This window comes from Pinus tabuliformis, chromosome 6, assembly GCF_031772625.1.
Source record: "Pinus tabuliformis cultivar Carrire ecotype Pingquan chromosome 6, CPIR1, whole genome shotgun sequence".
In the NCBI taxonomy this organism is placed as follows: Eukaryota; Viridiplantae; Streptophyta; class Pinopsida; order Pinales; family Pinaceae; genus Pinus; species Pinus tabuliformis.
In genome coordinates, this window is record NC_142292.1 from 991286154 (window position 1) to 991301899 (window position 15746).

Below are 15746 nucleotides of genomic sequence, written 5' to 3' on the forward strand. Positions count from 1 at the left end.
AGCTGAGTTCATGACTGCACAGGATGAAAGACTCAGAATAACATCTGAAATTCTTAATAGTACGAAAATAATCAAACTACAAGCATGGGAAGAAAAATTTAAAGAGCTAATAGAAAATCTTCGAGTTGTGGAGTTCAAATGGTTGTATTCAGCACAATCTAATAGAAAATATGGTACCATACTCTACTGGATGTCACCCATCATTACTGCATCTATAGTTTTTTCCGGGTGTGCTATCATAGAGGATCCACCGTTAACTGCCACAACCATATTTACAGTGCTTGCAACATTTCGTGTGATACAAGATCCAGTGAGAATGCTACCTGAAGTTTTGGCTATATTAATTCAGGTCAAAGTCTCCTTAGATCATCTGGACAAGTTCTTACAAGATGATGAGCTGAGACCAGATTCTATTGTGAGGAAAGCACTTACCGGATCCCAGTATACCATCGAAATTCATAAAGCCATACTTAGCTGGGATCCAGAATCCTCATTGACAAAGCCAACATTAAAGGGAATAAATTTGCACATTAAAACTGGAGAAAAGGTAGCAATTTGTGGCTCAGTGGGATCAGGGAAATCTGCTCTGCTATATACAATTCTTGGAGAAATCCCAAAAATTTCAGGAGATGTAAGTTGAACATTAACTACTCTTCTTGAGCAAAAGTAACCATTTCATAGTTCAATAAGATTGTAGATGCAGCTTTTTGTCTTTCTATATACATAAATTCTTCCATAAACTTTTTGATTGGACTACGTGCAGGTTGAAGTATATGGCAATGTTGCCTACATGGCACAAACAACTTGGATTCAGAGTGGTACTGTCAGAGATAACATACTCTATGGGAAACCAATGGACAAAATTCAATACAAGAAGGCAATAAAAGCTTGTGCATTAGACAAGGATATAGAGAGTTTTGCTCATGGAGATATGACAAAGATTGGGGAGAGAGGATTGAATATGAGTGGAGGACAAAAACAGAGGATTCAGTTGGCTAGAGCAGTATATAATGATGCTGACATTTATCTATTGGATGATCCCTTCAGTGCAGTCGATGCTTATACAGCTTCAACTCTATCAAATAAGGAGGAGACATTACATAAGAGAGACTCCAAGACTTGCTAATATTTCTTGTCATAGTATGAAAAATCTGGTTTACCTCTGTATCAGATCTGTAAAAATCTTAGAATGAGATCCAGACATATTAATGTGAAAATTTCTGTGCATATTAGATATAAAAGATTTGAGTTTTGGGTTATCAAAGCTATAGATTGAGAACTACATGGATTGCTTGATAGGATGGTTGGTTCAATTTGTATATCAGGATTGCTAGCTTCTTTGTGGTGGTAGTGTGAGATCAATTGGAAATTGCTACTCGTTTCATACTTCAAGAGGGAAATGAATTTCCCAATGATGGTGGTGATGAAGGAACCCAGAAAAAGCACAGAGAATAGCATAGTTGATTGAATAAAAAAATCAATTGTGTAAATACAAATAACACACCCTACAAAGTGATGTCTTCTTGAATATTGATCAATATGAATGATTTTCCTTTCACAGTTCTTGTGTTTTGATTCTTTATGAATAGGAATTGATTCATTCAACTAAAATTGGTATTGTTGATTTTGATGGCACTTCTGTTCTCTAGCTTGATGATTGGGTGTTGTGCCGAATTTACAAGAAAAATGGTCATTCTCAGAGAGTACAAGGGGTAGAACGAGATGAATCACCAAGTGCAGATGAAGTGATGGCTTCTTTGCCTGATATTGATCAGCAAAACAAACTGCAACTGCCCAAAATTGCCTCTTTCAGTGGGTTGTTGGAGAGTGACAATCCTTTCATAGATCGTTTATTAAACGATGAAGCCATGGATGGCAATGGAAACAGTAGCAGACTACCTCAAGTCCAGTCCTCCAACCTCTCTCACAACAATTTCAGCAATAACAATGACAACAATAGCGATTGCCGATATGAAGTTGTCCCAAAACAAGAAGAATTAGCAGTGGAGAATGACAACAAATTCAATTCTCTCAAGAGGACCCTCTCCTTAGCATATGGGGACGATGAAACCAACCCTGCAAAGAGATTCAACAACATGCAGAACAACTACAGCTACAACATCAACAATAATGTTTCAGCCTTGCTTAATTCAATGCAGCCCAATCAAACTTTCCAACAGCAGAACTTCCTAAGCGCATTGAATGACAGTCAACAGAATTTCAGACTTCCCTACATTCAGAACATGCATTGGACCACCTAAGCAAACAGAAAAATAAAATAAAATAAATAAATAAATAAAATAAAATAAAAATCAACAGCTGCAAAGCCACTGACATTTCACACAGACAATATTTTCTAGGACAATGATTTGATCTTTATCGAGTTTAAATGTCATAAAAACAATGTATGGAACAACTAAATTCCCCCATTTCACAATTAGTATAACAGCACAAGCATGAACACCAAAACCTTAGAAAAACTAGCACGCCATGAATTGGACAATGGAATGAAAACATACAAGACAATCTTCATCCCTCCTGATCAGATTGACATGTACTGGCACCCTGCTGTCTGCTGGCTCCAATTCTTTAGGGCATTCAGACTTCTGGATACTCTGCAGAAAAACAATTCAATGCCTATGAAAAAAATTGCAGTGTAGCATGAAAATCAGATTATGCTTGTTTAAACTGACATAATATGCAGCTTTCATCATAAAAATAAAAATGGCACATACTACTTGACACAACATTACCATTTAGAATAACGATAATTGTCCAAAAGACATAACTGGCACAAATGCTGCTTGAATGAAAATAATGCTGAAGCACAATTCCCATTCTAAAATCTAATTTTTGCATCCCTGTAATAAAAGTGGCATCATATAGAATGCTTCAAGATAGGTCTGCAATTAGCTAAGTAATTGGACCGTTGAGAGGCCATGATGGATGAAAGTTGTATATATTATTATTCTCCAAGGACCACGGAGCTAACTGAAATCCATTTTTATATGATTTGTGACACAGGCAGAGTTAGTCAATATTACCATACTAGGAGTAATGAGCAAGAGATGTCTCTATGTACGATGTTGCCATGGAATATAATAGGCATAGGAACAGTGTGGGCTGGAGGACAATACAGAGCTCCTTCATGAGCCCAAGCATTTGTTTTCACCTCCTTATCAACCACCTATAGCGTCATAGGGAATATATCCTAGCAGGGATTCAGTTCATCACAATGTGATATGGTTTAAGGTCTTCATATTTCTAGGTAAATACATTAGAATGTTGTTTGAAAAGATTAACATACCTCTCCTTAAAATTTTGTATATCGATATGGATACCCAGTTGTTGTTCGCGTGAATTCATTTGTTTAACTTCACCTTCAACTAGGGAATCTTTAAGGTATCTAAACAAGTTCAATGGATATTTATGACTACTTTTATTCCATTTCATAGCCACTTTAACCCCCAAATAGGGTTTTCGGCATGGCTTCCTCAATTCAAACTCATTATCATCGACCCTTGCTTTCAAAAAAGCCCATTCACATTTCAATATTCTTCCACACACTATGCCTTACCGCGTTTCCTTTGCAACATTAAGTGCAAATGCTAGTGTACACGTATTTCATTTATGCCCTTTGGGATTTATGTGGAACCTTCTGGACAGTCGAAACAAGATTGAGAGTGACTTTTCTGCGCCACAAATGAACTTTGTTTGGGTCAAACTCTAGATTTGGTGAAAGGAAAATGTAAGAATTAAATTTATGTGCCTGTTTTTGTTGCAGTTTCCCATCTTCTTACTTTCCGAGTTTTTTTTTTGAAGTTTTGGCTAAATATTGCACTGGAATTTCACTTTGGAAAAGCTGTTGCAAAATTTTGGTACAGGACTTCTGGAATCCTTCAAGTCCTCAGGTGCTATTATACTTCATGTAAGTGCTATGTCTGCCTTACTTTCAGATCAAATCTAAATGATCAGCACATGCAATTTTCTAGTGATTCCCTAGTTTGGTCATTTTCTGTATTGGGGATGAGCAGTGATCAGCATAAACTACTTGTAAAATATTTTCTTTCCCATTCAGATATGGTCATTTGATCATCTCTTGTGGTGGACTGTGAGAACCAGACTGTATGTGTGGCAGTACTCTGTTATTTATTTATTTATTTTCGTGGGTATTACTTTTTCATTATTTCCTGTAATGGGTTTCACCATTTTCAGCTAAGTAACATGCGAGGATTGTGTAGGGTTTATTTTCTTGTGGGGAGGCTCATTTTCTAATTTATTGTAATGGGTTGTGGAAACTAATCAGCATTAGCTAGCCGTGCACTCTTAATTTCTTGTGGGTATATGCCCTTTTGATCATTCCTTGTAATGGGTTGTCAACTCTAAATATCATACCCTTACTGTTTTCTTCCTGTTTTCATCTAGAACCTCGTTTTTCTTGGATATGCCCAGATGCATCACCTGATATGAAATCCTCAATTTGCAGGGATCTCTCGAGGACCAGGCAAGTCTTGTGGAGGCAATCAAGAAAGTTGATGTTGTTATCTCTGCTGTAAAGGGACCACAGCTGATGGATCAGCTGAATATTATCAAGGCCATTAAGGAGGTTGGAACCATCAAGGTATTTAGTACTGTTGATAAGATTTGAGACTTTCATATATAGGCTTTAAGTAGATATTAAAATTCCAGATATGTTTATACTCTTGATGAGATTTCGGACTTACGTTATAGGCTATATGTAGATAACAATTCCTGATATGTTATTACAACTGGTGTTTATGATATTTACAGAGATTTTTGCCATTGGAGTTTGGGAATGATGTCGATAGAACCCATGCAGTGGAGCCTGCAAAGACCATGTTTGCTTCCAAAGCAAAAATTCGTAGGGCCATTGAGGCAGAAGGCATCCCTTACACATATGTCTCTAGCAACTGTTTTGCTGGGTTTTTTCTACCAAGTTTGGGGCAGCCGGGCCTTACTGCCCCTCCTAGAGATAAAATTGTCATAGCTGGAGATGGAAATGCCAGAGGTATTTACAGTGTTCTCTCTGCCTAAAAAATTATGTTTTATGACTAGCATTCTTTGATATACTCTTTGAGCAGTTGTTAATTCAACCCACACTGGATATGCAGCTGTTTTTGTGAAGGAGGAGGATATTGGAACGTTTGCCTCAGTTTGATTTGATCGGTGTCATTTGGTTCAAATGTGCACAGTATGCTGTTTTCTTTTATGATTTTTGTTTCAAGGTTGAGATTTGCTTCAAACATTTTTTTAATAGAGGCAATCTCTGTTTTAAGCTTTATCCTTTGTTAAAGGCAATATTTGTTTAAAAAATATTAAACAAAATATCCTTATAGATAATAAACATTATAAATATTGTGATAAATTGACAGCACTCTTCCAACTTCAATTCATATCACGCAATTTGTAAGAGAATAATTTTTCGAATTATAAATTTGTGTTAATTTATATTTTATAATAATAAAAGATAAGGGTTTTACATAATACACTCCCATTTGGCATGGAGTGAGAAATCTGCCTTGTCCTTTTTCAAAGCTCTTCTCCGATTAAAATTTATAGTTCATGACTCCCACGGGTATCATAGGAGTCAAGTATATGATATTTTAAGAATGCATGGGTTATATCCACTTCTATTTACTGGCCAAGTATTAGTATTTTTTTTTGATGGTAAGGGTTATTCTACATTCGTGTATATCTATTTTTAAAAAGGGTTATTCTACATTAGAGTATATTAGAGTATATTTATTGTTTAGTTGTATGGATTTTTTTGCTTACTTTGTTGGATACATTATTTAAAATTTTAAATGCTCAATTTTATTTTTATCTAAAATATTTGTAAATTTCAGCAACATGTTAGAAGTTAAAGTTTAAATTTCAACAATATATTAGAAATTAAAGTTTAAAGTTTAAATTATGGTTAAAATATTCTATATTCAAATTTTTATTCCTAATAATATTTTTAAAAGTTCACAAGAAGTCTATTATTAGATTTTTATTCACTAATATTTCTAAATTTTGACCATGTTAAAGTTTGATATTAAACATTAAGTATAAATGATTTGTGAAATATTTTATATTTAAGTTTACGTTTACAATAATAATTGATAATTGATTATTTTTATAACTATAGTTTAAATGTTCCCGGATGCGGGTGCATTGGAGACGTGGTAATGGCATGAGCCATCACGTGGGCAGGTGGCAGGCCTACGACGTCAGGTGGTACCACGCGCAACGGGATATTAACCCGCTTGAAAGCAGACGGACGAAGGCATTAATGCCTGTCTTCTCGGCTCGAGGGAGGAGGATGGCGTTCGATGCAGCAGAGTGTTTAAAGCAGAGAGGGCTCGATTTGCAGAGGGATATGAGCGATCATTGTGGTGAGGCCCTGCTCCGCTCAGACGGAAATGGGAGTAAGGATTTGAGGTGCGTTCCGCCGGTTTCTGGGCCTGGAAGGAGCACCACCTGCAACAGTGCGGTGATTGTGTTGGTTTTCGTAGCGGTAGGAGCTCAGGGTGCTTGTGTTGGTTTTCATAGAGGGAGAAGTTCAGCAATGCTGAGGGAAAGGCCGCGGATGGGCAGTCGACGAGGGGGAACCAGAGGCAGGGCCCTCCCGCAGCAGCATGATTACAATTCACCCTCCTCCTCCATCGAAGTAACGTCGCTGCCTCAGAGATTCCAGGGCAGCAATGAGGAGGAGGGTGGGCATGATGGCAGAAGCTCAAATTCTGAAGAAGGACAGATGGAGCTCCCAATGCTTAGGTATCGGCTCCCCTGCCCTCAAGTTAATTCTGCACTGGTTGTTTCTATAATGATTGAGCCTGGCGTTACATAGAACATGGAGGCAGAGCCTTTGCCGGATGGGCAGCGCTCCAGCAGAGAGGATTCACGTATTGCGTGCCTTCCGGTTGAGGCTGGAACTGGTTGGTTGGCCCCTGGACGTGAACTTGGACCGGATCTAGCATGCCCAGCTTCAAATTGCAACCCGGCTGCCGGCCCTTCAACGCTTGATGGTTCAACGCTTGCTGGTCCAAGCAGGCCAGCACAAGAAGGCAGCCCTGACGCGGTCATCCAGCTCTCAGACTCCGAGGATTCTATCCGTTTCGGGTGGCGAATTGAAGAGGCGCCCCAGACCACTGATGATGAATGAACTCGCTCCCGGTAATCTCTGCTATTTTTCTTGGGATTTCAATGTATAACTTTGCCAAGCGGCGGCTCTATCTCTGTCAATGTGTCGGCTGTAATGGTTCAGGTGTCGGATGTAATTGTTCATGTGTCGGATGTAATGGTCCAGGTGTTTGTTTATCTTTGTCCGGGTCAGTCCATGGCCCTGGAGTCTATTCAGTTATCATCTGTTATGTAAATGTGTCGGCAGTGGTCAAGCAACAAATTCCAATTTTGAATCTTCTCAATTTTGGAACTGAAAGCAGGGCAAGGCAAGGGCTGATAGGCAAAACTTCTTAGCCTTGCCCAATGTACTCTATTTTGTATCTCTGTTTTGTATGATAATAGAATTAGTCGCATTAAGAAGAAAAAAAAAAAAAAAACTATAGTTTAAATGTTTAAAGAATTTTTTTGTTATACTCAGTGAAAATAAATAATGAAAAGGGACATTTATTATTTTTAGCTTGAAATTTAAGAAGAATAATTTTGCATTAATAGAATTATAAATATTAGATGTTAACATTATACAATCTAGTTGTAGTTGATTTTTTGAAATTGTTGAATTTATTTTTACATTAAAGACAACAATTTCTTTTTGTCCAAAAATACAATTTTGCTAATAGTCAAAAAAAGGTTAAAAGACAATTTAACATTTAGCCTTCTTCCATGTTATACATAAAATTTCATTGTTTTTCAAAAAAAGTTAAAAAACATTTTAATGTTTAGCCTTCTTCCACGTTATACATAAAATTTCATTGTTTTTCAAATTTTACAAAGGGATACTTTTTATTATTTTTCATAATCAAGAATCACACATATTAATGGGTTACTACTTTCTTTCAAATTTCTATAAAATTAATAGACTCGTGGTGAATTATCAATGTTTTTAATAGTGTTAATTGTTTTGTGTCATTTGGCTTGACTAGAGGGATTGTTCCCTTTTCTAGTTTGGATTTTTTTTTTATCATGCCTTTGCGTAACCCTTTTTGTGGTAATTTCGGCATTGGGTTTAATCCTTCATTGGCCATGTAACAATGTCTTCCCCACTCTATTAAGTAGGCAATTTAATCCTTCATTGTCCATGTAACAATGTCTTCCCCACTCTACTAAGTAGGCAGGGATAATAAGGTAGAAACATTTTTTTGTTTGGAAATATGATCATAAGATTTTGATTCCAAAGTCCACATACTATAAGTCCATTGCTATTAACAATATTATATGGCTACTGCAAAACACATTTTTCATTTATTTATACATGTATTTATTATTTTTTACTATAATTTAACTATATTTAAATTAAGAAATAATATCTACAATATACCCTTGTTCAAATGTGGCAGTGAATTTATATTTTTCAAAGTTTAATAATTAAACTAAGCAGCAGAAAACGCTAACTATACAATTTTGTTAACATATATTTTCTAAATATTTTATTATATATATAACATAACTTACATTATTAGTGTTTCGAATTGAGTGAGATTTTTATTAAAAGAATAAAACTGGGGCAACTACAATATTTTAATTTCAGTGCTTTCTAGCATAGGTAGAGTTTAAAAAACAAATTAAACTAATGATAAAAGAAACAAAACAAACTATTTTTATATAACATGTAACTACCATCGTTTGTTTTTTTATAAGTTATTCCACAGTTTTATGGGATATAGTCTATTTATATATAGATTATATTTACGCCGTAAGGCATTCCCTCTGAGATGAACTTGCCTGTGGTATGTGCTGTCATCGTTATCGTCCGTCTGATTTGATGTTAGACGATTCGAATAATTGCTACCGTTGGATTAAATATTCGGTTTCCACCCAGCGCTTGCCATACTCAAGGATTGGGGTGAAGGTGGAGCGTTATGGCCGCTTTAATGGGGGCTTTAAATTTCCGCTGCTAGAATTGTGTTTTGGACTGGTTTCTTGTTTAAGCGTTGGGGTTTCTGTTGTTTTTGGGAAAATTCGGGCTGAAATGATCGGTTTCTCTGAAGAATGACTATACATTTTGATGAAAGACGAAGAGGAAAAGCTCATCTGGAATGCTTTGGATCCGTTATCAGCTAAATGGCACAGCTTGCCACCTATGCCGGCTTTTATATATGAGGAGGAATTCAATCAAGCTACGGGATGGAGTTTATGGAATGCTGAATATTGATATGAATTGTCATGCTTCTCAGTGTGTGCCTATTTATTTGTCGGAAATGGCCCCTCCCAGACTGAGGGGAGCTCTCAATATTGGCTTCACACTATTCCTAGGAACTGGGATCCTTGCTGCGAATCTGGTAAACTATTTCGCTGCCAAGATCCAGAATTGGGGGTGGCGTCTCTCTCTGGGGCTGGTAGCTGTCCCAGCATTGATAATGTTGACAGGTTCCTTCACCCTACCCGACACCCCCAACAGTCTAATTGAAAGGGGGCAAATGGAGAAAGCCAGGGCTGTGCTGGTGAGGATCCGCGGGACGCCAGACGTGCAGGAGGAGTTGCAGGACTTAATAGAAGCCAGCGACATTTCCAAGAAAGTGAAGCATCCCTTCCGCAACATTGCCAAAAGGAAATACAGGCCTCATAATATTTATTATTTAAATGCAAGGAAGTCGAGATAAAATCTCTGAAATCATTCTATTATTAGTTTTGGTGATCTTGATATTGAATATATCCCCATGTCTAATATACTTTTTCTTTTTCTTTTTTTCCCTATTGGCATACTCAATAATTTACTCAGATTTTCATTCCAATTGAGCGATTATGTCTTCCTGGTACTGTATCAATATAACATCTCATACAATTCGTTGTTAACATCCTTTTTTATTTTTTTCATAATCAAGGACCTCATTCTCTGCCTAGATTTTAGCTGTTAAGGTTCTCTGACTTAGTCATCCTCTGTTTGTATTTTACAGTGTCATTGTTTAACTGTTGAAGCTGATAACATCGTTAGAATTGACCAACTATATATTTCTACATAAAAAGACTCTGACTTAGTCATCCTCTGTTTGTATTTTACAGTTTGATTGTTTAACTGTTGATGGTGATAACTCAGTTAGAATTGACCAATTATATACTTTTATATAAATAGACTCGGACTTAGTCATCCTTTGTTTGTCTTCTACAGTTTGATTGTTTGACTGTTTATGCTGTTAACTCAGTTAGAATTGATCAATTAAATATTTTTGTACAAAAAGATTCTGTAACAAAGGAACTAATTATTTTTTAATGATTTCGGCATAAAATAATATCATTTTATGACCATGATCTTGCCACAATCTGTTTGTATAGGATATGGAATTTTAGTGTTTCGAATTGATTTCGAAGAATTCTACCATGTGTCTTACAGTCAATTATGGACTCAGTTTTCAAGAAGCAAAAACTTCTTAGTAATGTAAAATCGACCTTTTCAAGAAAGCATTTCCGGTAAATCAGCAGATCAACCCGTGTTTAAACTTCCTGGAAAGAATTGTCTAACAACGCATGATTTTCACTTGTACTCTAGATCATGTTAAATGCACAAATATTTCCAAAATCTCTGTTCAAGAAGCGAAACAACCACTTACCAAAAAGCGATGGTTCTTGAATTCTGCATTCTACCATTGCATTATCCTCCCAATCAACTCAGGGGAAAGGAGAATCTTTTACTTCAACCTTTAGGAAAAGATATAGGGACTGACACCATTTATTATAGAAGAAAACACAGAATTGCTAATAACCCTCCTATCTGGCAACGTTCATTTCTTTTTTCCCTTATTATCCTCCCAATCAACTCGGGGGAAAGGAGAATCTTTTACTTCAACCTTTAGGAAAAGATATAGGGACTGACACCATTTATTATAGAAGAAAACACAGAATTGCTAATAACCCTCCTATCTGGCAACGTTCATTTCTTTTTTCCCTTATTGAGAAGAATTTGTTGGTCTCTTACTTCTTACTTTTTGGTGACATGGAGTTAATTTCAACTACTACCACTATAACCTAACAACTACTATTATTATGATTTTTAAATCCTACTTGCAAGAACAGATGAAAACTTCTTACGTCACATAAATATCAATTGCAATATGAGTTGAACAAAGATTACACTGTAAGGTTTACATAACAATACACCAAAACAGTGAAAAACAACATTAAAGTGAAAAAATTGATTAATGCTAATAGACAATTTTTCTCCTTTTTCCATCCATGTTGATGTTTGTACCCAATTGAAAAAGAGAAATATTTGTTATTTTTCTCATATTTGTTATCCTGTGGGCAGAGAGTGAGTCTTTTCTTAAAAAACAAACTCCCAAATTAAGTGAAATGTATATGTGGGATTCTGAAGCAGGAAAGGAGATGGGCCAGGATGGATATGGACAAAATATTTGTGAACTGGACAAAGGATGAGAGATACCTTTGGATATCTTGCTCATAGACAGAATGGGTGTGTGACACTGTTGCTATATGTGCAATACCTGTTAAGTTTTGTCTCATGAACTTTGGTTCATTACTGTGCATAGATCAGTGGTTGCATATTACATTTACTATTTGCTTAACGACTATGTATGTTTCATTTTTTGCGTCAAAAGCAACAAATCACCTCCCAAGTCCACCATTTGAGACAATGCCCCTTTTAGAGCTACAAACCAACCTCAAGAAGCATTCCTGTTCTCAAATGTGGTCTTCTCCTGTGCTGAGACTCGAGAGTCTGTAGGAGTTTTCTTCCTTGTTCATGGGCCTTCTCTGTATCGGTTGTTTCTATAATTTTGGTTCGTTTCCTTTTGGTTGTCTTCTAATCTAACCGGGTCTTATTTTCGTCCTCTCAACTTTTTGGATCCCACAGCAAGCCATCTATGGAAGATCTATTATGGCTCTGAATGTCCTTCCACTTGCTGTACCTTTCTTGTGCAGCCTGTCATTAGACGACCTGCATCTTGGCAGAGTCTGCATTTGAAGATTGTACTTCCATTGTCATCTGGCTGGGTTCATTGAGATCCTTTCAAATCGAGGTCAACCCTATGAGGCATACCTTTGTTGATAGTTCTACGCATGTTCAAGTGCAATTGAAGATTTTACTCTCCTCGTTGGTCTATAATACCTGAGATAAACATTGGTAAAAAATTATTTGAATCTTGCAAGGGGTACCAACCAATAGTAAAGGGTACATGCGTGAGGCATTGAACCATTAAGCATAATTTCATTGTAAGTATCTCTCATACGTTCATAGTTGAATTAGGTGCTAACCAACCGAATCCAAAAAATTGAAATCCTCTTGAGCCACTTGTACCATCTATTTCCTGTAAGTTTTATCCATTTTATACTTCCACTGAGTGTCCTTTCGTTACAGAAACCCTTTTTGTCATTTCCACTGAGTGTGAATTGTTTGAAAACTCAGAATTGTTTAGATACTTTTTGGGTCATGACATCAGTTTCAGCAATATTTTGAGCCAGACCAAACAATTCCTTCTTTTATATGCATTATGTATATTAGATCCCCTGCCTTAACACTCTAATCTGTAGGTGTTGTCTCACTACTTGTTGACACAGACCATCTTGTGGTCAAATCATGTTAAAACATGGACAGTGAAGAAAGTCAAGATATGTATTTCCAGTTCAACAAAATGGGGGAGATTTCAAGCTCACACAAGCTTTTTTTCTCTGACCCTCAGGAGCATAGCCCAACTTTAATGACGACTGATATGACATTTTCTAAAAGGGCAACAACGTAATTGTATTCTGCATTTATTATTATATAGCTCAGGAATCTTGCTTTTCATTTATCCAGTCTATTAAAAGTCTTGATTGGCCCTAGATTGTATGCCTATGGGCCAGAAAGATGCATGAATTTGTACTATGTTTTCATTATGAATAGTTTCCAGGTTTCCAAGTGTGCCTTTTTTGGAAAAGTTTTCCCAGCATCAAATGGATATTACACATGAATGCTCAGTAGAGTCCCCACCTTGTTATAGAATGTCCACTCTTCCATGAATTGTACATTAGCCACAGAGAAGATACAGAGTCTTATAATTTTGATTCAAAATTAATTCCCAATTGAATTGATTCAGTTATATATATGCTTTCTTGATTATTTAAACTTTATTCATGTTTGATTGGCAATTTATCTTTACTGCTATTAGAGGATGTTGTCTATTCTGCTAAAACAAAACCACCAACCTGACATTGCTTTTTGCTCCTTGTTTGAATCGATTTTTGTATCCACTTTCCACTGTCGAGGATTTGGCAAAGGGATCTTATGCTTTCTTGATTATTTAAACTTTATTCCTGTTTGATTGGCAATTTAACTTTACTGCTGTTAGAGGATGTTGTCTATTCTGCTAAAACAAAACCACCAACCAGACATTGCTTTTTGCTCCTTGTTTGAATCGATTTTTGTATCCACTTTTCACTGTCGAGGATTTGGCAAAGGGATCTTGATGTTCTATGGTCTTCTTCATTTCATTTTTTCCCAAATTCGGCTGTGGTTGGTTTTCTTCTCTTGGTTCCTGATCTCAGTTGTGGTCTTCTCCTGTGCTGAGACTTGTTTTCAGTGATTTGTTCAGATGGTTTCTCTAAATTCAGACTTCTATCAGTGATTCGTTCCGTTGCCACGATAGTCAGAAATAATGATGAATAATGCAATAATTGGTTTGTACCTTATTGTCAAGTTCAAAGATTAGAAAAGGAAAACTAAAACAAGGGAGCCTATGCTGAACAACAAATAAATTGCATATTGTTTATGCTTCTAAGGGTCCTATCTGAAGCAAATGGCATTGGAAAATATTGTCTACTATACATCTGCATGAGTTTCTACAACAACTTAGATTTGTACATTGATTTATCATGATTCGATGGCTTGCTTCTATCCCAAACGTTACATTGGAATGTCATGATGTCATCCTTGATTGGCTGGAGAATTGGCATTGCCAAAGCACATTCAGTGGACACCACATCGAGCTAGGATATGTCCGAGGGTAATGTCGGTTGATGGTTGATTGAAATGCATAAATTAGAAGTATATTCGCTTAGCCTGGTAAGGATTTTTAGAAGAATAAAGTAGAAGTGTGTTCTCATTAATATTTTTCATAGCTACTTAAGATTTTTTAAAAGCATAATCCTTCATTTAGTATCATGATAAGATCCTCTTCTACTGTTAGCTGTGAACTGGTGAGAGTTTACCACAACTAGCCTAGGGTTGATTTTCGTGCATTCTTGTCTGGTTTCTACTTGAGAATCCTTCATGCAACACATTCCCACTCCCATGCAAGGGCAAAAATTGGGTAGTTTCTGTCCCCAACAAAAAGAAAATTGGGTAGCTTCTTTCCCCAACAAAAATAATTGATGCTTTATGTTCTCTAAAAAGTTTGGGAGTTATCAGTACCAGTTGGGAAAATTTGGGGACGTGGCCTTTCACACTTAATGGGGTTAACATTGTATCTTAACACTCTAATCTGTAGGTTTTTAAATTGTATTTTAAATCTCTGGTCTATACTTTGTACTGAAGGAGAATCATTCTAACTTAACCAATGTAGTATTTCATCCATGGACCATGATAGAAAATCCTCTGCCATGAATTTTACATTAGCCACAGAGCAGATACAGAGTCTTATAATTTTGATTCAAAATTAATTCCCAATTGAATTGATTCAGTTATATATATGCTTTCTTCATTATTTAAATTTTATTCCTATTTGATTGGGAATTTAACTTTACTGCTGTTAGAGGATGTTGTCTATTCTGCTAAAACAAAACCACCAACTAGATATTGCTTTTTGCTCCTTGTTTGAATCGATTTTTGTATCCACTTTCCACTGTCGAGGATTTGGAAAAGGGATCTTGATGTTCTGTGGTCTTCTTCATTTCATTTTTTCACAAATTCGGCTGTGGTTGGTTTTCTTCTCCTGGTTCTTGATCTCAATTGTGTTCTTCTCCTGTGTTGAGACTCGAGAGTCTGTAGAAGATTTCTTCCTTCTTCATGGGCCTTCTCTGTAGCTGTTGTTTCTATAATTTTGGTTCCTTTCCTTTTGGTTGTCTTCTAAATTAACCAGGTCTTATTTTTTTCCTCTCAACTTTTTGGATCCCACAACAGGCCATCTATGGAAGATCTATTATGGCTCTGAATGTCCTTCCACTTGTTGTACCTTTCTTGTGCAGGAAGTGATTAGACGGCCTGCATCTTGGCAGAGTCTGCATTTGAAGATTGTACTTCCATAGTCATCTGGCTAGGTTCATTGAGATCCTTTCAAATTTAGGTCAACCCTATGAGGAATACCTTTGTTGATAGTTCTATGCATGTTCAAGGGAAATTGAAGATTAGAGATCTATTATGGCTCTGAATGTCCTTCCACTTGCTTTTTGCTCCTTGTTTGAATCGATTTTTGTATCCACTTTCCACTATCGAGGATTTGGCAAAGGGATCTTATGCTTTCTTGATTATTTAAACTTTATTCTTGTTTGATTGGCAATTTAACTTTACTGTTGTTAGAGGATGCTGTCTATTCTGCTAAAACAAAACCACCAACCAGACATTGCTTTTTGCTCCTTGTTTGAATCGATTTTTGTATCCACTTTTCACTGTCGAGGATTTGGAAAAGGGATCTTGA

The 15746-nt window shown here is 36.4% G+C and overlaps 2 pseudogenes; both read left to right on the forward strand.

Moving 5' to 3' along the window:
- The first annotated feature begins 10 nt into the window (after window positions 1-10).
- LOC149262321 (ABC transporter C family member 8 pseudogene) lies at window positions 11-1126 on the forward strand (annotated as a pseudogene).
- An 8257-nt stretch (window positions 1127-9383) lies between these two features.
- LOC149262322 (sugar carrier protein C pseudogene) lies at window positions 9384-9785 on the forward strand (annotated as a pseudogene).
- Window positions 9786-15746: the final 5961 nt, after the last annotated feature.